Source organism: Phascolarctos cinereus, unplaced genomic scaffold, assembly GCF_003287225.1.
Source record: "Phascolarctos cinereus isolate Bilbo 61053 unplaced genomic scaffold, phaCin_HiC Scaffold_726;HRSCAF=1367, whole genome shotgun sequence".
NCBI lineage: Eukaryota > Metazoa > Chordata > Mammalia > Diprotodontia > Phascolarctidae > Phascolarctos > Phascolarctos cinereus.
The window spans coordinates 393,628,438-393,651,987 of record NW_027556098.1 but is presented as its reverse complement, the minus strand read 5'-3'; the positions used below and the strand labels follow the sequence as shown (position 1 = coordinate 393,651,987).

The 23,550-nt window shown below is 41.7% G+C and overlaps 1 long non-coding RNA gene across 3 annotated transcripts; it reads right to left on the bottom strand.

Moving 5' to 3' along the window:
• Positions 1–1,564: 1,564 nt before the first annotated feature.
• On the bottom strand, positions 1,565–21,660 carry LOC110199753 (uncharacterized). 3 transcript variants are annotated; one of them, XR_013482556.1, is made up of 6 exons: positions 21,438–21,660; positions 20,192–20,277; positions 15,172–15,282; positions 10,127–10,182; positions 8,809–8,887; positions 1,565–3,958 (listed from the first exon to the last, which is right to left on the bottom strand). It is a non-coding gene; the product is annotated as an uncharacterized LOC110199753 (long non-coding RNA). The 3 variants fall into 3 exon arrangements; XR_013482555.1 differs by lacking the exon at positions 10,127–10,182 and having other exon boundaries at positions 21,438–21,654; XR_002322038.2 differs by lacking the exon at positions 10,127–10,182 and having other exon boundaries at positions 1,565–3,927; positions 21,438–21,653.
• Between the last annotated feature and the right edge of the window lie 1,890 nt (positions 21,661–23,550).

Genomic DNA, 23,550 nt, shown 5'->3' with positions numbered 1-23,550 from the left:
CCGGGATGTCCAATGCAAGTGGAATTGGGAGCCAGGCCATGAAGGGCTCTCACAGCTCAACAGAAGAATTTGTATTTGCTTCCACAGAAGCCATAAACTGATGTTTACTGAACAGGACAATGACCTGGCTAGATGCAACTGAAGACTTTCTAGCTTGGATGCATATAGGTCCAGAGTCATAACGAAGGTGGAGATAGCTATGGGTCCCTTTTACTAGGGGACCTGAGTTTAGAGGGCGTTGACAGTGTTTGAGTCCTTCTGCAGCAGAGAAACCACACAGCCTAAGTACCTGGTTAGCCAAGACCATTAGCCTTGTTAGAACAGGAAATGACCAGATGGCCCTTCTTTCTCCACCCCTTGGTACCTGCACCCAAGGAGAACGCCTCCTCCCCAGCCTCCTTCCCAACTCCCACAACCCCAGGGCTTGGGTAACTTTTGCTCCTATCCCAGGAGTGTTTTGTAAAGTGCAAAAAAATGTTAGTTATTGCTGCTTCTGGGTATGCCCCACCAATTTGGCACTGGAATATAGGCTCTTCAAGTCACCATGCACTATTGACCTCATTTTTCTTCCAAAGAATTTATGGTTTGCAAAGATTCTTAATCATTATATAGCAGGTAATCGAAATAATTCTTCCCATTAAGCTTTAAGAGACGCTTGATTGACTTGCCCTGAAGTTTAAGTAAATTGGTGTTTCCTACCAACACCCTGAAGGCAGATTTGAAGTTTTCCTGGGCTTTGGGTCATAAAGCAAATTCTTTCATGGTTTGCTTCCCTTCTCCAGGCTGATACAGGACCAGGCAGCAGCAAGGGTGTAAAAAGCCAGGCCATTCTTAGAAGAGATAGTAACATCCTTCATATTTATGTGGTCTTCTGGATAAGTTTTCTACATGTTACAGTGGCCTCTGAATTGGTTTCTCTGCCTCCAGCTTCTTTTCCCCTTGATCCATCCACACAGCTATCAAACAGTGTAATGGCAATAGCAACCCCCTCCTTCCCCAGGAGAAGATTTTCACTGGCTCGCTACTGCATCTAGAACGAAGTACAAAGAGTGGGACGTGACTGAACAACAACCATCAACTCTTGGGGGCAGCTAGGTGGCACAGTGGATAGAGCACCGGAGAACCTGAGTTCAAATCCCGCCTCAGACACATAACACTAGCTGTGTGACCCTGGGTAAGTCACTTAACCCCCATTGCCCGACCCAAAAAACAAACAAACAAAAAAACCCCATCAACTCTGAGATCATGTGAAGGTAAAATAATATAGTAGATAGAGAAACAAACAGAATCAGACAGACCCAGATTCAAGTCCTTCCTTTGACATATACTGACTGTGTGACCCTGGGTAAGTCACTTAACATCTCAGTGTCCCAGGGAGATCCTATAAATTGCTGAGCAGTTGTCAGCAATGAGGCACAGGGAAGAAAGAAAGTGTTGGCTTTAGAATAGGAGGACCAGAGTTCAAATCCTTGGTGACTCTGGCCAGGTTACTTAACCTTCCTTGGGACTCAGTTGCCTCATCTGTAAAATGAGGGCGATTGGATTAGTTGGTCTCTGAGGCCCATTCTATATCTATGACCTTTATTGATATTTGGTATTTTTTCACATCAATCAATCAATAAGCACTTATTAAGTGCTTACTGTATGCTCCACTGGGGATACAAAGACAAAAAGCAAATATAATTCCTATTTACACTCTAATGGGGAAAGGGGGGGACAACTGGTCCATATAAATGCACATTACAAAACATATTTATAAATATGTGATCAGGCCTTCCTTCTACGCACAGCCAGGAACTTTTAAAGCCTCCTTCTGACTACGTATGAATCATCCACTTAGAGTCTTCTAATTGGTTGCCGGATGGGAAGAGCTGATGATATGGGCTACCACACCTGGTTAAAATGGAAGCTCCCAGATAATGGTCTGGCTTGGACAAAGTCCTCTAGGTGGCAACATATGTTGGTCCGTCTCCACCAGACATGATTTCAACAATTATCACCATAGATTCAGCTAGCTAGGCTTATACCTGGCCTCTAGTTACCTTTGCCTATCTGGTGTGGTTCCTCCTTTTGCATCAACTTCGTAAGCATCAAAAGATTAGTAGCCATAGAGATTAACACAGCAACACTAAGGAAGAGATCGTTCCAAGCAGTGACAAGAGTCGGATAGCTGGAGAGGGGTTACCAAAAGGAGGTCAAACTGGGCTATTTGACAGTTCGATGCCAGTAGAGATGAGTAATTGGTAGTGCTGCAAAAACTATTTTGTGTCCCAAAGAGGCTTCAATATTAATTAGCCTCTCAGCTGATTGTATTACCACTAATAAGTTACTGAATCTTGTTTGAATCATTCTGTTAATGTACACTGTGTTTCTCTTATGTTTATTGTTAGTCGCCGTGTAGGAATAAATAGCCTGTCATATACTTGTGCATATTGTGCACATCTTTCACTTTCCCCTTTTTTAGGGAAACTTGAGGATTGTCCACAGAGTGGCTAGGGTGGGAGTGATGACTCAATGAGTGTAAGAATGGGAAGCCTAATTCCCTCATTGAGAAACTGGGCTTTCCCAAAGCTGAATCCAAGCTAACCACAGCGGCTACATAAAGGGTGGTGATACAGATCACCAGTTCCTGTGGACATATTAAGAGATTCCTCTGGCCTCTAAGTTAGAGAGATACATACAAAGCATCCACATAACAATGAAAATCACAGGTCCAATAAAAATAAAATAAAATAAAATTTACCTCTGTCCCACTATCAATCTTGCATGACCACTGCCATATGTCAATAAGGACTAAAGTAGGTAGGTAGGTAGGTAGGTAGGTAGATAGATAGATGTTAAAAGCTCAATAAGTACTTTATGTACCATATACTGTGGTAAATGCTGGGTTACAATTAAAAGCAAATGAGATAGTTCTTTCCCTCTCAAAGAATTTGTATTCTGTTGGGGGGAAGACAATACACAGAGGGGATCTGGAAAGAGAGTGGGGAGGGTCCGTATAAAGAATATGGCTGTTGTTGAGAAGTGGAGAGGGAGTGGAGTCAGGAACAATGTTAATGACTGAATCTTTTACAATTTGCTAATACTCATTTCTTGGAAGTAGGTTTCCTATCAGCTTTACAGCCTTGAACAGAACAATATGGTGTCCTTGACCTGGAGAAAATTCTGTTCCATGTTTTCCAAACTACCCTAGCTAGTTTGAAACAACCAATCACCAATGGTAGCTGTCTTCTTTCCAGTGTTATTTCTCTTCAATATCTATAGGGTTGAATGTCAGGGTCAATGCTTCCTGGCTCAAATGACTGCTCAAACCAGATGGTCTCTTTTCAAGTTGGTGACTCATTATTTTCTGGAGTAGGACCCGGGCACATGCACACACACACACACACACACACACACACACGTTTCTATTAAAAGAGGGGAGTTGGACTGCATACTTGTCTCCTAGTTAAACCTCCCTGTTTATATTCCTATTTCTCCAGGCATAGATTTTTAGCATAATTGGTCCAGCTACAGTGAACACCAAGTTTCTGGAATGATTCATCTCACAGTGACTTGGAGCCCCATCTGGCTTTTAAACAAAGATTTCCAAGAACAAGATTTTGGAAGGAAAAAAACCCCACACACAACAAAACCCGTCCTTATTATGATAGCACTAAGAGGTTATTTTAAATGAATGAGTAAGTATGTTAATGAACAACAGAGAGACTTTAGAATCTATTCTCGTTGAATCCCAGGAAGAAGACTCAGAATCTGGGCGATTTCTTTGATGATTCATCTTTTTTTTTTTTGGTTGCAGTTTAAAAAGTGGTACATGAATCACTGGTGAATGGTTCTATTGCCTCCAGTTCCTTAGGAAAGAGCTTATTTATCTGCTGACTTTGAAACTCAAGTCCGGAGCCCCAATCTATCCTTTTGGTCTTCCTCCTGGAGAGAGTCAAAACCTAAAAAAATTATTCTGAAAAAGAGAATTTGTGAAGAAAAAGAGAATTTGTTCATGTGAACAGAAATAGTTATAGTCAACAAGCATTTATGAAATACCTAGTATGTACCAGGCACTGTGCTGAGCACATTAATAATAATAATAAAAACATCTAATTTGATCCTTACCACAATTCCAGGGGATAGGTGTCATTATTATCTTCATTTTACAAACATTGGGGAAGTTGGGAAAGCCAAGGTTACAAAGCTAATTAAGTGTCTGAGGCTACATTTGCACTCAGGTCCTTCCTGATTCCAGAGCCAACACTCTGTCCACTACACCACAGGATACCTGTACAGAGTAAGGCAAAAAACACTGTCCTTGTTCCCAAGGAGCTCACAATCTGTAAGTGGAGACAATATGCAAACAATTAAGTACAAACAGGATTTAGGATAAAATGGAGATAATCCATTGAGGGAAGGAATTAGCATTTCCCAGAATGGAAATTAAGGTGATACCCACTTACTGAGGAATAGTTAAACAGACAAATGAAGGTTGAAGGTAATGGGATATTTCTGTGCCATAAGAAAGAATGAAATGGACTGTTTCTGAGGAAGAAATACTCCACATGCTGACACAGAATGAAACGTGCAAAACGAGGAGACTATACAATGACAATACCATGGTGAAACCAAACAACTTTACAAGACTTTAGAACTCTGATCGTTAGAACGATAAAACACAGGTTGAGAGAAATAAAGATGAATCATGCCACTCACTTCCTGCCTTGGAGCTGAAGGATTTAAAAAGCAGAATGACACATTTTTGGGCATCGTGGCCAATACATATTTGTTATGAAGGTTTTATTCATTTTTTTTGTCATTCAATAAGGGGGTGGGGAGGAAGTAGGAAGGAGAAGCAATAAATGTTTGTAAAATAAAATAAGTAAATTTGAAAAATAAACATGGTTCACTCATTTTGTAAATGAAAGAGAATGTGCATTCAATAAATGTTAATAGCAGCTTTTTTTTTGTGGTAGTGGCAAAGAACTGCAAACCAAGAGGATGTCCATCAACTGGAGAATGGTTGAACAAGTTACAGTGTTTGAATGTAATAGAGTATTATTGCATCCTAAAAGAAATCTTGGACAGTATGAACTGATTCAGAATAAACTGCACAGAACCAGTGGACAACTTATTCAATAACAACATGAAAGAGACAAACAACTCTGAAAGACTTAAGAACTCTGATCCATGCAGTGACCCATCACAATTCTAGAGGGGTGGTGATGAAATATGCCATCACCTCCTGACAGAAAGGTGCAGCTTGTGTAACTTGAGTGGCCTGGACAGATGAAGTTTGGCTCCCAGAGAAAGGTTATAAGCTCCCTTTTAGAATGTGAGTAGCCCCGAGGAATCAGGGCATAAGCATGGCGGATGTATATCTAATCTGTGTTTGGCTCCTGATGCAGACCCTGCTGCCACCTTCTGCCATCCCATGGAGAAAATCCTAGGATGCTTATCAGATGGGAAGTCTCAAATCCCTCAGACCCTTCAGAACTTGTAGATTCCTTCTCCAATTCAAAGCAGGATGGGGGAAGGAGACCTAGGACAAAGCCAGAGGAGAGAGCTTGCCTTTTCCTCCAAGCGAGATTAGTTGGAAAGTCAGGGAGGTTAGCTGGAAAGTCACAGTTACTCCAGTTTTTGGACTGCCTAAAATTCTAACTAGCTTGATAATTTATAGATAAATGACCAAATTTCCGTGGTGTCTTGGAAAACTATTCCTGTGCAACATCTCTCCAATTCGCTCCAGTTGGAAGAATTTTCCACGTTTAGTCTAAAACCTATGGTTGACTGAGCATCTTGTCACTTTAATGGGGTGGGGTGACTTTATTAATTTACCCAGTCATCTTACTCTTACAGAGGTTATAGACTCAAAGTACAGAATGAAACCTACATTCTCAGAGACCAATTTGTTTTGCTTGAATATGCATATTTGTTACAAGGGGGTTGTTTTTCTTTTTTTCTTTTCCATTAGGGATGGAGAGATGAGAGGCAGAGGAGGAATAATATTGGGGTTGCCAAGAAAGGAAGAAATTAAAAAAGGGCCATAGAATCATTTTTACAACACACAGAAGAGAACAGAAGAAAGGCAAGAGGGAAACACAGATAAGTAGGATAGCCCTGAAAGTTACACATTGAATTTATTATATACTTAAAAGGTCATCATACTAGAGGCACAATTTCATGTGTAATTCTATTTTTCTGTTCTACTTTGCATTTGGAAATGTTCATTTTATTTGGAGTTAAGTTCAAAAGAAAAAAATATTACCATTGAACCTTGACCCTTCCTCCAGGAAAACCTTCAGGTAAGAAAGTTTAGGAATAACTCCATTGATAAAATGTAAATCAGTTGAGGGCAGGAACTGTTTCATTTTTTCCCTTTTGTATCTTCCCTACCTAGGTTGCCACATAAGGCATCACTTGTTGATTAAATAAGGAAAGACATGACCACAGCCTATTTTTGTCATAGGATCACATAGGTCAGAGCTCAGAAGGAGTTTGGAAACCATCCAGTCACAGACTGAGAAATGAAAGGGACCTCAGAGCTCATCTACTCCAGCTCCGTCATTTTACAGTCAAGGAAACTGAGGCCCAGAGGAGATTACATTCCTAGCCCAAGGCCACACTGCTTACACTTGTCAGAGAGAGGATTTGAACCCAGGTTTATCAATTTTATTTGCACTCGAAAGAAACAGAAAGCTTATAGAAAGAACTGAGTTTATCTTTGAAATTCAGTTTTGTGGATTCCCATATTTCAGTCATTTTCTTGCCCAACAAACTCAGTGGATTTGAGATATCTTTAGGGGAAAGGAGTAGGGAATAGGGGAAGGAGATAAGCATTTATTAGATGTCTACTACGCCATAGGCACAGTGCTAAGCATAATTTGGATCTACTGGCCAGGAGGGATATCTTTTCCTAGGACAAGAAAGAGTAGCTTGGATCAAATGTTCTCCGTTTTCAAAAAAAGGAACTTCTTAACATTTTCTGGAGGAGTGATTCCCAACTTGTGAACTGCAGTTAAAGGATGGGGTCTGGGGAGAGAGACTAAGGAGTTCTTTTTTTTTTTCCCCTTGGCAAGGCAATTGGGGTTAAGTGACTTGCCTAGGGTCACTCAGCTGGTAAGTGTTATGTGTCTGAGGCCGGATTTGAACTCAGGTCCTCCTGACTCCAGGGCATGTGGGGAGAGGGGAGCTCTATCCATTGCACCACCTAGCTGCCCCCCCTGAGGAGTTCTTTTAAGGGCTCCATCCGTATAACCACCAAATATCTCCAACAAAATATGTAGATGACAAGCCGTGAGGAGGGTCGAATTTCTGGCAGTTCAGGAAGAAGAAAAAGAACAACAGTGCTTTTCCTGGCTTGTTTACTGCCTTTGAACACCCTTACCACCTAAAGTCTGAGGTCTGAGGCATGTGTTGTGAGTGTTTATTTATGGGTCTGGTTTTGCTGACAAGTATTAAATATGCATTAAACAATTAAAACATGCAGCGTGACTCAGGATCATAAACACACAAACCTTCCTTCTGGTAGGCTGAAGGTCTCATGCATGTGTACAAACGTATGTTGTATGTGTTGTTTCAAGACTGTGATCTCATTAACGCTGGGAGCCCATAGTACAGAAATTGATCAGCATCTCACTGTGCCCTTACAGAGTTGCCTGGGGCACTAAGAGACAGAATGAATGGCTGACCCAATCAATCAGTAAGCATTTATGAAGCTTCTACTAGGTTTTTGTTGAGTTGGCTCAATCTGGTCTGAATCTTCATGACCCCGTTAGGGATTTTCTTGGCAGAGATACTGGAGTGGTTTGCCATTTCCTTCTCCAGCTCATTTTACAGAGGAGAAAACTGAGGCAAACAGGATGAAGTGACTTGCCCAGGGTCACACAATTAGGAAGTGTTGGAGGCTGTATTTGAACTCATGAAGATCAGTCTTCCTGCTTTCAAGGCCTGTGCTCTACCCACTATGCCACCTAGCTGCCCAGGTACTGGGTTCTAAACACTGTGAATATAAATAAAGGCAAAAACAGTCCTTGCCCTCAAGGAGCTTATATTCTAATGAAAGAAGCAACATATAAATTGTTAGGTACCTATGAGACAGATGCAGAGTAGAAAACTGAGAAGAGGAGGTGAGGGGGGCAGAGCATTCCAGGCATGGGAAAGATCCAGTGCAAAGGTGCAGAGGTGGGAGAGGAGCCCCATGCTAGAGGAGCAGCAAGTAGGAGAGTGAGGAGGGTCATATAGTGTAAGAAGACTAGAATGATTGGGAGGGGCCAGGTTGTAAACAGACAACATGCAGCCGGGCCACCTCCTACTTTCCAGTCTTCTTACACCTTCTTGCCCCACACATACTCTTCCAGCCAGTGATGCTGGCCTCTTGGCTGTTTCACAAACAAGAACCTCCATCTCTGGACTCTGGGTGTTTCTCTGACTTTCCCCTACGCCTGGAATGCTCTCCCTCCTTCACTCCAACTACTGACCTCTCTGGCTTCTTTTAAGTCCCAATTAAAATTCCCCCTCCTATGGGAAGCCTTCTCTGACCTCTCTTAATTCCACTACCTTCCCTCTGTTAATTATCTCCTATTTATCCTGTATATAGCTTGTCCATACCTATATGTTTGCATTAGATTATAAGCTCCTTGAGGGTAGAGGCTGTCTTTTGACTCTTTTTGTAACTCCAGGGATGAGCACAGTGTCTGGCTTAATAAATGGTTATTGAATTGAATTATTGAATTGAACTTAGTCTTATAGAGTTGTCTACGGTACTGATAGTAACTTGTCCAGGGGTCCATAGATAGTGTGAGATAGAGGATTTGGACTTACATCTTCCTGGCAACCAAAGATGGTGATCAGGCTGTGTCAAGTGAGGATGAATTGAAGGAACTGGGTATGTTTGTTTAGTCTGGAAAAGAAAAGATTTAAGGGAGACCTGAGAACTGTCTTTACATCTTTGAAGACCTGTCATGTGGAAGAGAGATCTGACTTCTGTTTGGCCCCAAAGGACAGGACCAGAAATAAGGGTTGGAATTGCTTGGTGCCAGGAAAAACACACACACACACACACACACACACACACACACACACACACACACACACACACCCCTTCCCAACAATGAGAGCTATTCATAAGTGGAATGAGATTCTGAGAGACGTGGAGAGAAAGGAAGAAGAGGGTTCCTTCCTTGGAGGTCTTCCATCAGAGGCAAGATGGCCCCTTGTTATGTATGTTGTAGTGGGAATTCCTTTGGGTACGGGTTAGACTTGACAGCTGCTGGGGTCCCTTCCATCTCTCAGATTCTGTGATTCCTGACTTCTCCATCCTCTATAATGGGATACTTCCTCTCTCCATATATTGTAATTTATATTACTCTTCTTCATACATACACAGTAATAATAATAGCTGGCCTTTTTATAGCACTTTAAGGTTTGCAAAGCATTTCACATGCATCATCTTATTTGATCCTCACAACAGCTCCGGAAGGTAGGTGCTGGTATTATCCCTATTTTACAGATGGGGAAACTGAGGCTGAGGAAGGTTAAGTAACCTGCCCAAGGTCACACAACTAAATAAGTGCCTACAGCAAGATTTGAACTCAGTGTTCCTGACTAATTGCAAGGTTCTATCCATTGCCTAGCACAGATGCTTTTGTTATCAATAAAATGGAAATTCATATAATGTATATTTGTTAGTCCTGGAGAGCAGGGACTGTCTTCTGCTCCCCTTTTTTAGCACAGTGCCTAGAACTTAGTAGAGCTTAATAAATATTTATTGATTGATTTTCCAAGTGTTTTTTTTTTTCCCTTCTAAATGTAGTAGGTGGAGGGGAGGGTCAGGAGGGAGCGAGAATAAATTCCTGTTAACTGGAAAATAAAAAATCACTGGGATAGTTTTCAATATCAATGAAGATTTTCAACTGTTCTGATGCCTTCTTAGGTTGAGTGACTTGCCCAGGGACACGCAGCCAGGTATGTCAGAGATGTCTGTTTCTGACTCCAAAGCCAGATCTCTTTCTACTTTGCATGCTTCTCCTCATACAATGACTTACATATAATTACAACAAATGCAACTGGACCTCATAATGAATCAAACAGCCCATCTCAAATCTTTCAGGTGACCATGGATAGAGTCACCTTTGCTTACCTGTTTTTCTTCATCACAGAGGAGTTTTCTGGTTGGGGGTGGAGAGGGATAGGACTCTGGGGTAGGAAGCATATAGGAAAATTATCAGGATGTAAAAATATAAGAATGTCAATAAATATTTAAAAGGAAATTCACTCGAAAGCACTACTCAATTCATATTGACCTTTTTTTTAAAGCATTACGTCTTTTTTATAATATGAGGGATCCTTGATGCTTAAAAGAAGGAAGGAAGAAAACAAGCATTTATTAAGTGCCTACTATGTGTCAGGCACTGTGATAAGCATTTTACAGTTAGTGTCTCATTTGATCCTCACAACAGCCTTGGGAGGTAGGTGCTATTACTATCTCTAAACGAGGAAACTCAGGCAGATAGAGATGGAGTGATTTGCCCAGGGTCACGTGAGTGAGTGAGCTAAGATCTGAACTCAGGTCTTCCTAATGCCAAGTCCAGAGCTGTGACTTTAGTCACTGAGCTGTGCTGGAAAAGATTGGAAATCTGTTCTCCAGAGAATGCTTCTTATTGAGGAAGTGATACAGAGGAAATTCTGTGAACTGTCTGGAAGAGTACTAGCTCCTCCTTTCAGATCCAGACCGGCTCTTTTTGGGGTTTTTATTTTGGACTTTGAGATTCCTTCTCTTTGACCAGGAAATCAGTAACAACATCCTTATAGGGAAAGGTTCATTTGGGGTCACAGGTGGGGCTCCTTCAGTGAGTGTCTATTTCTCAGCCCCTATTAGGTAATAGGAACGGCCTGAAAGGCATTTTTTTTTTCATTCTGTGTCATTCAATGTAAGTGAGTCAGTGGTAATGTTATTTACCAAGCTCTGCCTTAGTAAAAGCTAAAATCATCTATTCTTTATAAACCATTACTATGCACAGCATTTTTTTTTCTTGGTGCTAGGTCAAGGTTAAGGTTTGTTTTTTTTTTTCATTCACAGTTGTGCATGGTTGGATTATTAATACCAAAACCTCATGCCTTTACATCCCATTGTTTCAGAATTTATGACCATTTGGACCAGAGAGAAGTTTCTCTTCAAACTGCCTATGGAAAAAATGTCTATGGTGAGAGCAAGAAAGGAGAAAATTCTAAAGCTTATGGAAAATAATCAATCAATCAATCAATATCCATTAAATAAATACCTACTAAGTGACAGGCACTGTGCTAAGTGTGGACATATCATGAATCCAGCTGTCATTTCCCATTTCCTCTTTACTGAAATATGGTTAAAAACCAGGAAAGAAATTGACTTAGCTGTCACACCACCTGTGCATTCAAATTCTTGCACTTTAGTCAGAGGAGAGCCCTTTGGGCTCTTACTCAGAGCTCTATTGACTTTTATTTACTCTCCTATCCAGCCTATCTTTCCAGGCTGATTACACACCACTTCCTTTCACACACCGTTCTCTTCAACCAAGCTGGTCCACTTGCTGTTCCCTATACACATACCATCTCTCACCTCTGTACCTTTGCATACATATAGAACGATCTCTCTCCTCTCCTCCGTCTCCTGAGGCTCCCATCTCCCTCCAAGGCTTAGCCTGATCACCATCTCCTTCAAGAGACCCTTCTTCAATTCCTCCAGTTTCTGGTGCCCCCTGGACCCACCAATAGCTTTGTATTTATTTTATATGTAACCTATATTTACCTTTCCTGTGAAGGGTGCTGAATCCATCAAATTAAATCAACTAGCATTTATTAAGTGCCTGCCACATGTCATGAACTATATTAAATTCTGGGTATATAAAGAAAACACACACACACACACACACACACACACACACACACACACACACACACACACAAACTGCCCAGTTACTTGAGGTAAGGACCGATTTCATTTTTCGATCCTATCCTCTGTTCCAGGCACAGCTTTTCAAAATATTTGTCAAGTGATTTAACTTATATATAACTCCAATAAGCTTAGTTATCAGGTTTCTAAGCCCATAGAAGATTAGAAACAACACCTCGGAAGGGAGATGAGTATCTGGTAATACGTAAGCAAATGGAAACGAAGGACAGGTTGACAGTCTGGCATTAAGGGAGGAGACAGATAATACCAACAAAAAAATGTAGAAAAAAATACTGTAATTTGGGGCCATTTAGTGTAAGAGAAATAACCCTAGACATCTCAGTAGGCCCTAAGGGCCTGTCTCTATTACGACACAATCCAATAATTGATGTTCTTGAGAACCTCAGAAAAGGTTAAATTCAGTTTAGGAAAGAAGGAAAGTAAGAAGTTTTAGAAAGATTTCTATTCAAAAAGGCAGTTAAAGGTGAGGAGTGGAGAAGGGGGTGGGGATGGCTGCAGCACACAGCTATATATAGGAATTTGATATTAACTTCTACTCAGAGTTTTTCTATCTTTTTGTTTTTGTGGTGACCCAGGTCTTTACAGAAGATAATCTGTCCCTACTCACTTTATCCAGTCTGGTTGCTTTTTCTCTAATGCCTGATAATACAGTGGATCAAGATTGGCAGCCTTCTAACTCTGTCTCTGTCTGTGTCACTGTCTCTCTCTGTCTCTCTCTCTGTCTCTCTCTGTCTCTCTCTCTCTGTCTCTCTCTCTCTGTCTCTCTCTGTCTCTGTCTCTCTGTCTCTGTCTCTCTGTCTCTCTCTCTCTGTGTCTCTCTCTCTGTGTCTCTCTCTCTGTGTCTCTCTCTCTCTGTCTCTCTCTCTCTGTCTCTCTCTGTCTCTGTCTCTCTCTCTGTCTCTCTCTCTGTCTCTGTCTCTCTCTCTCTCTCTCTCTCTCTCTCTCTCTCTCTCTCTCTCTGTCTCTCTCTGTCTCTGTGCCTCTGACTCTCTCTCATTTTCAGAACTTCCATTTCATTTGCCGCCTTTGCATAGCTATCTCTTCTCTGTGGTTTACCCCCATCTGTATTTGTATTCCCAGAATCCACTAATCTCCTTGCCTTTAGGAGTTCAGGACCTGGCCACAGCCTGCCTCTCTATCCGAACTACAATTCCCATTCTTGAGGGATTCGGTAAACCATTGGTCCCTTGAAAACCCCGGACTCCCAATTCTACCCTTTCCAACTTGTCCAATCTACAGCTGCTATCCACCTCAGTCCTGATCAGGGATGGTCGCTCCTAAGATCTCCCGTTGTGGTGGCCCCTCCATGATCTTGGTGCTGAAATTGCAGTCTCCAGTGCTAATCTCCCATCTTTCTTTCTCTCTCTTGGTTTTATTTCTCCTGAGCCCTCTCTTTCCCCTCTCACCTCACTCCCCAATCTCTCTCCCCTTTTCTGCTCTCCCAGGCCAGCTCCTGGGCTCTGGTCTGATTTTCCCCCAATCACAGTTTTAATCCTAGAGATAACTGATTCAACAGTGTGTTGTCCTCCCCCTTGTCTCCCGGGCTCCCTCTTCCTTCTGCTCCTAAAGCCCTTCCAGTCTTTGACCATGGATTGCCTTTGCTATCATCTTTGCCTGCTTCTATTCTTGCAATATGGAAGGAAGTCATGATTCAGTTGTGTCCACATTTGTCCCATCTATTTTCAGCTGGGTCCTTGGCTGCTCGGATGGCATCCTTTGTCTTCTTTGATTGACTCTCTATTATGCACCCTGCCCCCACCCAACAGATGTTCTAAACCTACTCTGGTCTCCTGAAGCCTGCAAGGCTTCCACCCCCACCTCTCAGGAGATGACCCATGTTTTTACTGAGTCCCTTACTTTATTGAGAAAACTTGAGTCCAGTTGTCCTCTTCATCTATAAAACACATTGTCGATTCCCTGCAATCCTCTCTCTTTATTCCAGTCTCCAAGACAGAGGTGACCCTTCACCTGGCTCTTAATCCCATGCTCTTCCTCTTTCAGTAATCCCGAGACCCCACACAACACACACACACACACACACACACACACACACACACACACACACACTCCTATCAAGATAGATGACTAATAGATGGGTAGATAGAACTCCCATTTCCATTCTCTCCATATCTATTGCTCTTTCCTCTAGGCTACAGACATATTCAGTTCTACCCTATCCTTTAAAGAAACACACACACACATTCACTTGACCCTACAGACTGCCACTGTCTATTTCTTATCCTTTCACTGACAAATTCCAATAATTTTCCACAGTCACCTGATGCCTTTACTTTTTCCCCTCCCACCCCCTTCTCAGCCCCTTGCTTCCAACCCCATCACTCTACTGAAACTGCCATCTCCATCATTATCAAAAATCTCTTAACTGCTAAACCAATGGCATTTCCTCCACCCACGATGACCTTGACCTCTCTGTGGCTCAGCCGGGATTCTCTTTCACGACCTCCTGAATACTCTCCCCTCCCTTGACTTTTGTGACTCTTTTTGGGCAAGATTGTCTTCCTACCTGTCAGACCACTCCTTGTGAGTTTCCTTTGATGAATCATCCATTCATTTCCGGTCCCTTGAGCAAAACTCAGTCCTAGCCCTTTTTTTCTCTATACACTCTCCCTGGGTGATCTCACCAGCTCCAATGGGTTCATATATCACTCCACAGATGACTCCTTATTCTTTACGTTAGAATTCTACATGTTAGAATATCTTATTTCCTCTTTCGGATTCCAGTCCCAAGTTTTCAGCTTCCAGCTCTAGACATATCTTGGAATGTCCCAAATAGAAGTGATTGTATCCACCACCCTTCCCTTAAACCTATCTCTTCTCCAAACATCTCCCAGACAACATAGTTGGTCTAACATACTCCCAGACAACCAGTTGGACTCATCATCTTGAAGTCATCCTTAATTCCTTCCTTTCTCTCAGCTGAAATGTCCATTCAGTTGCTAAAACTTGGGTAGCCTGTTTCTGTAACATTTCTTGCATCTATTCCTTTTTCTCTACCCATGTGAATTAGCAACCCCAGTTTAGACATGAATCACACCTGCCCTGGATAATTGTATTAGCCTCCTAATTCCTTATTCTGCTTTCAGTCTCTCCTTCTTCCCACAGTTACTGAAATTAGCTTCCTAAGTCACAGGTTGGACTATAGTATGGTTTAGTGCAAGAATATTGTTGCTTTTTGTTTGTTCATTTTAGGCAATTGGGGTTAAGTGACTTACCCAGGGTCACACAGCTAGTAAGGGTTGAATGTTTGGTCTGAGGTTGGATTTGAACTCAGGTCCTCCAGACTTCAGGGACGGTGCTCTATCCACTGTGCCACCTAGCTGCCCCTAGTGCAAGAATATTGGAATCATAGCATTTGAATCTTGGCTTTGCCTCTTACTACATTTTTAACTTTGAGCAAGCCTATTAAACTCTCTGGACCACAGATTCCTTAATGACAAAATGAGGACTTTTGACCAGGTCAAAATCAAAGGATTATAGATTAGAATCAGAAGGAACCTTAGAGGCCATTGAGTCTATTTTACAGATGAGGAAAATGAGGCAGAGAGAAGTTAAGCAACTTGGCCAGGGTCACACAGCTAATAAGTATCTGAGGCAGGAATTGAATGCAAATCTATCCACTGAGCCACCCAGAAGCTTCTAATTCTACGATCCTATAACAACCTCTGGTTCAGAAGTTAACAAGTCAGTGTTTTGTTTCCTCTTTCTGGTGGTTCCTCCTATTGGTTCTAATTCTTACTCACAACATCACTAATGTGAAAATATGTTTAATAGGAATGTATATGTAGAGCCTATATCAGATTGCATGCTGTCTTGGGGAGGAAAGGATGAGAAAAATTTAAAACTCAAAAGCTTATGGAAGTGATGGTTGATAAATCAAAATAATTAATTAAAAAAATAAAATCAATTTAAATGTAAATAGTTATTTAGCAAATTTAGTTGGTGGTATTAATGCTGAATATTGTTCTAATTTTTTAAACAATAAAAGACAGATGCATGAAAAAAAAGAAGCCAAGTCAACTAGAATTCATATATTTATTTTCCTATATACATTCTCTCCCCAATATGTTTTTGTTTCACTAAATATTTCTCAGTTACATGTAAATTTTTTAACATTTGTTTTTTTTAATATGAGTTCATAATTCTGTCTAATCCTACAAAACATATTCCCATATTAGCCATGTTGCAAAAGAAAACATGGACCAAAAAAAGAAAACCAAGAAAAAAAAGTTTAAAAGGTATGCTTCGATCCACATTAAGACTCCATCAGTTCTTTGTCTGGAGGTGGGTAGCATTCACAGTTGATCACTGTTACTGGGTACAACATTCTCCTTGTCCTGCTCACTTCACTTTGCATCAATTCATGTAAGTCTTTCCAGGTTTTTCTGAAATCTGCCTGCTCAGCGTTTCTTACAGCACAATAAGATTCCTTCACAATCATGTACCACAACCTGTCAGCCATTCCCCAATTGATGAGCATCCTCTCAGTTTCCTGTTCTTTGTCACCGCAAAAAGAATTGCTATAAATATTTTTGTACAAATAGGTCCTTTTCTTTTCTCTTTGCTCTCTTTGGAATACAGACCTAGTTCAAGTAGAATTTATTAAGCACTCGTTATTTGCCAGGCACTGAGCCAAGTGCTAAGAATACAAATATAAACAAGAAGAAAAACAGTCCCTACCCCTCAAGGAGCTTACGTTCGAATGGGGGGAAGATAGTGTATAAAATCAAGTTAAAAATGGTGTGTGTGTGTGTGTGTGTGTGTGTGTGTGTGTGTGTGTGTGTGTGAAAGGCACTCCTAGAAAGGGCATGGAGGAGAAATTCAAAGAGTCTGAAATAGAAATGGGAGAAAAGCAAAGGAATGAACATGGGGCTGGCCTGGCCACTTTCTCAAAAGGAAAATGGTGCAGTGGATAAAGGGATCCTGAATTCAGATGCGGCCTCAGACACATATTAGCTGTGTGACCCTGAGCAAGTCACTTAACCCTGTTTGCCTCAGGTTCCTTATCTGTTAAATGAGCTGGGGAAGGAAATGGCAAACCACTTCAGTATCTCTGCCCAGAAAACCTCAAATGGGGTCATGAAGAGTCGGACATAGCGGAACCACAACAATAAGGGACCCAGCTTTTATCTGAGTTTATAGCGTATTCTGCAGGTAAAAAGGAAAGTCCTTAAAGGAGCTCACTCTCATAGGCTCACAGAGGAATCTTTTACAGGTGAGGCCCAGAGAGATAAAGAGACTTCCCCAAAGTCACCCAGGTAGTAAGTGTGACAGACAGGACTCAAATCCAAGACCTCGGACTCATCTTTGTCTTTCCTAACACAGGACCTTCCTTAGACATCGTGTTTGTTGACCAGATTTCACAATGTTCCAGCCTAGAGGGATGACTTGGCTGTCTCAAATACTCCACATTCCTTTTTGAGCTCAGACTCTCCTAACCCTTTACTGACTTCAAGGCTCAGCTCAGGTGGTACATTTTCTGGGAAACTTTTCCTGAACCCCCTCCCCCTCTCAGTTTTTAGTGCTTCCTCAAATTACCTTGGATTGACCCGGGGGGGGGGTTGCTGGTAAACATTTAACAACTGGCTCTGGGAGGGGAGAGTACACAAGACTCACTTTTGAGTTAAATCTGCATTGTTTGTCATTTTCTCCATCACTTTCTTTAATTTAGAAAATCAACAAAACAATAAATGAAGCCCTGATTTGGAGTGTTTGAGGACTTGTGTAAAAGTTTGCTGAAAATCTAACAATTGGTTTAGGGAGTTTTCCAGCCCTAGGCAAATTATTTAACTCCTGTCTGCCTCAGTTTCCTCATCTGTAAAGTAGGGATAATATCACTTACTTCCCAGATATATACTATATCAAATTATATAGTATATGGAAAGGGCTTAAACCTTAAAGGAAACCTTAAACCTTTAAGGAAAACCTTAAAGCATTCTATAAACACTAGCTATTATTATGAAGATATCCTTTTTTTTTTAATGGGTCAGCACAGTGGATAGAACACTGGGTTTATAGTCAGGAAGACTTAAGTTCAAATTCAACCTCAGATACTTCCTAGCTGTGTGACTCTGAGCAAGTCACTTCACTTCTACCTGCCACCATTTCCTCAGCTGTAAAATGGGAACAATAACAGCACCCACCTCCCTGGGTTGTTGTGAGGATCAAATGAGATAATATTTATAAAGTTTCTAGCAGTGTCTAGCATGTAGTAGGAATTTAATAAATACCTGACACTGGCTTTAATGTTTGCAAAGCACTTTACATTGTTTCATTTGATTCCTACAACAACCTTGTGAGGTAGAACCTATTATTATCCCGATTTTACAGACAAGGAAACTGAGGCTGATGTGTTAAGAGACTTGCTTCCTGTCACGTAGAGTTTAAAGAAGGATTTGAATCTCAATCTTCCCCATTCTTTTTCTAGCACTCTATGCAATTTGTTTGAAAAAGATCTGAAGGCTTTAGTGGACTTCAAGCTCAATACAAACCATATTCCATGTGGCAGCCAGGAAAGTTAATCTGATATTGAACTGCATTTAGAAAGGCAGGGCTTCCAGGAATAGGGAGGTTAAAGTCCCTCTAGCCTGTCCAAGTCAGACCATATCTGGAATGGAGTGATTCAGCAATTAGCACAGTGCCTGGCACACAGTAGGCACTTAATAAATGTTTATTCACCGATTTTAATTCTGAGCAGCATGTTTTAGGAAGGACATTGATAAGCTGGGGAGTGTTCAGAGGAGATAATAGTGAAGGACCTTGAATTCATATCACGTGAAGATTAATTTAAAAGACTGGAGATATGTAGCTTGGAGAAGACTCATATGGGACATGATTTGAAAGGCTGTCGTGTGGAAGGGGGGTTATATTTGTTCTGTTTCCAGAGGAGAAAACTAGGAGCAATGGATCGGAGCTGCAGGGTGCGCTAGATGGATCGCTGTGCCTGTGGTCAAAAAAGACCAGAGCTCAAATCCAATCTCAGACACATACTAGCTGTGTGACCCTGGGCTAGTCATTTGACCTCAGTCTGCCTCCGTTTCCTCAGTGGCAAAATGGGAATAATAATAGCACCCACTTTTCAGGGTTATTGTGAGTATCATATGAGATAATATTTGAAAAGTTTCTGGCACATAGTAGGAGCTTAATAAATACTTGTTTCTTTTCCTTCCTCCCTTTCTTCCTCTCTTCCTTCTTCTCTTCATTCCTCTCTCCCTCCCTTCCTCCCCCCCCTTCCAATCTGAAAAGGAATTGTACTCCGAGGAGGTGGTGGATATTGGTACCTCCCTGGAGTTCTTTCATGGATGGCTCACTTGGCACAGGGATTCCCATTCAGGTATTATGAGTTGGACCAGATGGACCCCCTTCTTATTCTGAAATTCTTTCCCTCCTATTTGGGTCTGTCCAGTCATGCAGTTCCTATCATCTAGCCTATGAGAGTAGCATGAGAGAATTTGTCACATGCTTGGCTAAAATCCAGGTAAACCATAGTGTCATCATGCCCTAGACCTACTTATCTAATCAGCCTCTCAAAGGAAAAGAGGAAATGCCCTTAATTTAATATGTTCTAGAGTTCTGCTGAGAACTGAAGTCAAATGCACTGGCCTATGGCTTGCAGGCTCTAGTCTTCTCCTTTAAAGAAAAATTGGGACATTCGTCCTTCCTTTGTCCTGTGGCACCTCTTTCTTCACCATTTTCCAGATTGGCAGGTGCAACTATTCATAATAATAGCTAACAAGTTTGCAAAGCACTTTCAACAACTGATCTCCCCAACAAGTCTGGGAGGGAGGTGGTGTTGTTATCCCCATTTCACAGTTGAGGAAACTGAGGCTGAGAAAGGTGAGATGATTTGCCCAGCTTCACATAACTAGTAAGTATCTGGATATGAACTTAGGTCTTCTGGCCTTCAAGTTCCCTTCATCACCCAGCTGCACTAGGATACAGCTTTTCTGCATCTGATGACTTGAGCTCTGGTGATAACTCGGATATTATAACTAGGTGATCTCTTACACCTTCTAGCTTTTCTTAGGCTTTGATTTCCTGAGAACCATGTTAGTTATGTCTTCTCTAAGTCCATACACTAAACTCATTGGCAGAGGGAAAAAATAGAAGCAATATTGAAGTTGGTCATCCACAATCATCATTTCATCTGCCCATTCTCTGCATCAGCCCCCTTCCAAAAATTTTTAAAATCCCCCCCCTTTTTTTTGGTGAGGCAGACACGGTTAAATGACTTACCCAAGCTCACACAGCTAGTAAATGTCTGAGGCTGGATTTGAACCCAGGTCCTCCTGACTCCAGCCACTGCGCCACCCAGCGGCTCCCTACAAAAAGAAAGTCCCTTTTTGTTGTCCATAGTAATCCTTGCCAACCTCAGCTCCCCGTGTACTAAACGCTTCCAAGAGATTCTTACGGCCACTTCCACTTCAATTCTGAGCACTCATCACCATATCCTCCTAATTTGTCTCTCCGATTCTGATTTCTCCCCTCTCCAATTCATCCTCCACATACCCACCAAATCAATACTCCTAACGCAAAGAACTGACCATGTTACTCCCTTGCTCAAGAAGATTCTGTGGTTCCCTATCGCCTCTAGGAACAAACTCAAGCTCTTCTGTTCACTGTTGAAAGCCCTTCCCGAGTTGCCTCCAGTCTACCTGCCCAGACTAAGCAAACTCCTGAGTTCTGCCAGACTGTCCTATTCGTTTATCCCCTCTGCATGGCATTTCATCTCTCATCTCAACGCCTTGGGACAAGCTGTCCCTCGTGCCTGGAGCGCTCTCCACACTCACCTATGATTTTCGACTGTCTAGCTCACTTCAAAGTTCAGCCTAAGAAGCATTGCCTAAATACTCCTTATTATACCCTAAGGGTCTCCCTCTTTTTCACGTTTACTTTATGTGTATGCATTATTTCCTCCAATAGAACATAAACTCCTTGAGGGTAAAGATGGTTTCATTTGTGTCTCTGTTCCTCCAATGCCTAGCCCAGTGTCTGTCCTGACCCCAGGTATATGCTCAATAAATGCTCATTGAATGAATACAGCGCCATCCCACACTTGTGGATTCAGTATATGACTCGAAAATATTGCTTAATGAGTTCTCTGGGTGCCTACCTCAGTCTCTTTAGACCACTCTCCCTCTGTCCTCCAGGGAATTATTTCTCTTTGTACCTTTGGAATTTCACAGTTTTATCCTTCTCCTGGGCTGAATTCCGTGGGAGAAATTTTAGCGTTTTTGATTCTGCCTATCCTTTTCTCTGGTCTCTTCAAATTCTGCTCTCTGGAAACTGAGGCTGCCGCTTTTGCTGGCTTCCTTCTCCTTAACCTCCCGTTCCAAGATGGGAATCCCCAAACTTCCTAGTACCTTTCTTTGTTGATAAACTCCCCATCTGTTGGCCCCAACTTCAGAAGGTTATTATAATTATCATTAATTAATTATCATTAATATAAAATTATCATTAAAGTGGGCCAAGAAATTCTTACCTGCCTTGCTTTTGGTGGAGGGAGAACTCTAATCAATACTGGATCATTGAAGCACCCCTCCGTATGCCTCCGTGCTAGCCAGACTAGCACCTTGCTAATTACACAGCTGCTGCAGGGTGTTTTGAAAAATACAAATGTAGTTCACTCTCAGCAGGTCATTGCAAAATATCCCTTGTCCTTCATACCTGCTAGAAGCCAAATGGACAGGAAACGTGTTTTTGCAATTATTTTGATCTTCATGTAGTAGGCACTTCATAAATGCTTGTTGATTGACAAATCATTTGTTTTCTTTTTCAGAGGTTTTCAGAGGTACCAGCTAGGTGGTACGGCCAGGAGTCAGGAAGACTAGAGCTCAAATCCAGCCTCAGACACTTACTAGCTGGGTAATCCTGGGCAAGTAATTTAACTTTCATTTGCCTCAGCTTCCTCAGCTGCAAAATAGGGATAATAACAGTACCCACCTCCTGGGGTTTCAATGAGGAGCAAATGAGATAACTCTAAAGCACTTAGCACAGTGTCTGGCACATAGTAAATGTATACAGCTATTACCCTCATGTTCAACTGTCTACTTATATGCACAAGAATATACATCAAACTGATCCGTCTCCTGAACTCATGTATATCTTCCCTGTGTTCATGGGTCTGTCGTATACTCTATGGTAAATTTTGTTAATGCTTCTCCCTCTATTGCCTTTCACCCAAATACCCTCTTCCATGCTTACCCTTCTCATATTCCTGGATTTCCTCAGGTTCATATTTCTTAATATACAATGCTACTCTACTGCCTTTTTATTATTTATGATCTTTTTGAAGATGATATACTCTTTCAGGGCCATATTTCTCTAGGTCTCATTGATGCTAATGGGATCAATTTGCTTCATTGCATTGGGACCTCTAGCTCATTACCCGGCTTGTTACACTTATTTTGTATTTGTGTGTAGACATCTGAGGCCATTATAGGGTTCACTGGTTGTTCCTACACCTACGTAGGAATGAAGATACAAAGAGGAGGTAGTCCAACTCCAGACACCGCCTTGCCCAGGAGACCAAGGGCTCATTCACTAGCCTGGTGGGGGAAGGGCACTTATCTCTCCAAGGGCAGAAGCTCAACTTTCCTACACTCAGTGGCATTCTGGTAAATATTTAACAACCTTCTGTCCAGAAAAAAAAAGTATACATACTTTTAAGTTTAATCTGCATTAACATTTTTTCCTCACTTTCTTAAGTCTAGACAATCAACAGAGCAATGAATCAAGCCCTGATTGTCAGTTTGCCAATTTCTGAGGTGGAAATGCTCACCCTGAAAATTTAACCACAAGCTGACTCCAGCACACCTCAAAACCAGCAGAGAGCAAAGGTGTGAGAGGCTGGGTTTTCCCGTTTAGTATCTTCAAGGTCAGCAGCTAATTAAAAGTATCCTTAAAGAAGATAGGAAATAATCTAAGGATGTCTGCACCTGCTCTGAAGTGGCGGGGAAGGAATGGCCCCTCTAGCATTCAGTGCTACTCACACCTTCGAATTAAATATGTGTATGAACATATATACATTTTAATGTATACATAGTGTATAGAAATTGTTTTGTAAACCTTAAAAACCCTATCAAAAGGTGAGCTACTAACAACCTGGATAAGAGGCACTGTGGTGTCATGGCTAGAGATTTAGCTTTGGAGCCAGAAAGACCTGAGTTCAAATACTACCTGAGTCAAGGTGATTTCCACCTCCACCCCCCATTTGGGGAGGGCCCTCATCCCTGCTACACAGCTTTTACATTAGGGAGGGGTTCCCTTCCTCTTTTCTATGGTATTATTTCACCCTCCAAGCTTTTGTTACTGGTGAGAATTTACCTTTTCTTACTTTCCACTTCTTATGCCCTTTGAGTCTTACCAAAAATACTTCATCCCCCGTGATAACCTGAAGAGCAGAAATGCATTCCTCCCCTAGGGTAGAGATCCAAGGCAGTAAAGTTGCACCTTCTTTACCTACAGAGCTACTGAGGGGCATTCAGGGAAGCAGAAATCTAGCCCACTCACCGCAGGTCACTGAAAAATCTCCCTTGCCCTTCGGTCCTAAGTGAAGACAAATTCATAGACAGTCGTCTTCTTTTTAGGGAGCT